We start from the raw sequence: 2,500 nt of genomic DNA, 5'->3' as shown, positions 1-2,500 counted from the left end.
GAAAAACACCAAAAAATCTTCACCAAAAAAATCTTATATAAAAAAAACTAAGAAAATACTTATTTTTCTTTATTCGATTTTAACAAAATAAATTTACCAATGCAAATATTGAAATCCCCAAGAATATAAAAAAATTCTTGTTCTAGAGACCAAAGCATCATAAATAATTTTAGCACATTGAATAAAAATTAATTTTAATATTTCAATAAAGAAAAATTAAAATTATAAAAAAAAAATAAAATAAATAATTTTACACTAACGAATAACTATACAGTTCAATCAACAAACTAAAAAAATTTGTCGACAAACTTAAATAGATTCATCGTTAGCGGCAAATAAACTAAAAAAAGTTTTCATTGCTCTCCCCACACACAAAATACTATACCACATATATTCAACGCAAATAATAAAATAGATATTTAAAAACCTCAATACACAATATAAAAAAAAAACAAGCAAATAGTTCCAACATTCACGTTGTAACATTCTTGCACAATATCATCATTCGCATTCGATTTTCATTCTTAAATCAATTTTAACACACCGTATATTAGTATTTTTGATGTTTTGTGTGAATATTTAGTATCTCTGCATTTTATGTCAAGAGTATATAGAGATAGTTACATACAACTTCCCCGCCAATTTCGTTTTCCGAAACTTTAAAATTGTATATCTTGAGTTCTAAGCAACTTTTTTGAAATTTTCTTTTTGATTATGAATCGTACGAATTATTACTAATTTTTGGATAAAAAAAATTTTTAAATTTTCTAAAATTGTAGATTTTTTTTTTTTGAAATTTCAAAATTTCAAAATTTCTATTTCCCTAACTTACAAAAGTAAGAAAAATTAAAATAAAATTTTATCGATTTTGATAATTTTTTTAAGAAATTTCATACAATATGAACTAATATCAACATCTAAATAGATTTTCTTTTCAAATTGTTCAATATTTCAAAATAAAAAATTTTCGATTTTTTCAAAAATTTTATTATTTTATGAAATATTTCCTTAAATTGTAAAAATTTGTATGAAAAATATACTTTTCTTTATTATTTTTGGGATTTTGTATGAAAATCATTATAGATTTTAGTCCACATTTTTTTCAATTTATAACATTTAACTAATAAATAGTATTATTTTCACAAATTTAACAAATTTGTATAAAAATTTAACTTTTCTTTATTATTTTTGGTACTATTATAAAGGAAAATCATTATAGATTTTATTAAATCCACAATACATTTTATATTTTGTTTTGTTTTGTGTAGTAGTATTGTTATTATTAGTAGAGGAGTAAAACTAAATAATTTTAATACATACATCCATCCATCTATACATTCATCTCATTAGCAAACAACATTTTTGTGTATAAGTAATAGAGTAGAGTAGAGTAAAACTAAATAATTTTAATACATCTATCATCAGCAAACAAGGGACAGTATAATTTTCCTAGGGACAGTAGGAAACTCGTTAATCCATTCATATGTGTCACTAATTAGATGACGAGAACTTTGTCTACCTAATGACGTTAATATTTAATTCCGCCGTTCAACCGCGCTTACAGTATCACATTTTTGTGTAAGCATTAGAGTAAAACTACTCTATCGTTATTTTTATCGCTTAATAATGATGTGTGAGCCAATATTTTTTCTTTTTTCACAATGATGTGGCGATGAGAGCCAACATTTTTTTTAAATAAATTTTTCTACTTTGAAATTAGAATGAAACTACTCAGTATTTTTCTTTTTTTTACTTCATAATGATAGGATGAGCCAATATTTTATTATTTTCTTCACAATAATGTGATGAGCCAATATTTTATTAAATTTTTTCATAATGATGTGGTGATGAGAGTCAACATTTTTTTTTTAAATATAGGGACAGTAGGAATCTCGTTAATCCATTCATATGCATCACTAATTCGATGATGAGGACTTTGTCTAACTTAAGACCTTAATATTTAATGCCGCCGTTCAACAGCGCTTACTGAAATTTCTTCACATTGACAACATTCAGAGCACTGGACAGAATCAAATTTTTGTCAGCATTAGAGTAAAACTACTTTGTATTTTTTCATTGTCGCTTAATAATGACATAGCGGAGCCATCATTTTTTTTTTTTGTAATAAATTTTAGAGTAAAACTACTTTGTATTTTTTCATTATCGCTTAATAATGATGAACTGAGCCATCATTTTTTTTTTTTTGTAATAAATTTTAGAGTAAAACTACTTTGTATTTTTTCATTATCGCTTAATAATGATGAACTGAGCCATCATTTTTTTTTTTTGTAATAAATTTTTTCATCTCATCAACCACGCTTACTCGAATTTCTTCACATTGACATTCAGAGCACTTGGCAGAATGAAATTTTTCAAAACATTGTTAAGAAAAATATTTATTATTTAGTTAATTTCTTTTCACACATTCAATTTTCAAAATATTCTTATTTATTATTTGTATAATAAAGAATCTAGTGTTTAATCCATTCAATATCAAAAC

The sequence above is a fragment of the Calliphora vicina genome, chromosome X, assembly GCF_958450345.1.
Source record: "Calliphora vicina chromosome X, idCalVici1.1, whole genome shotgun sequence".
Lineage (NCBI taxonomy): Eukaryota > Metazoa > Arthropoda > Insecta > Diptera > Calliphoridae > Calliphora > Calliphora vicina.
This window is presented reverse-complemented; position numbering follows the sequence as displayed.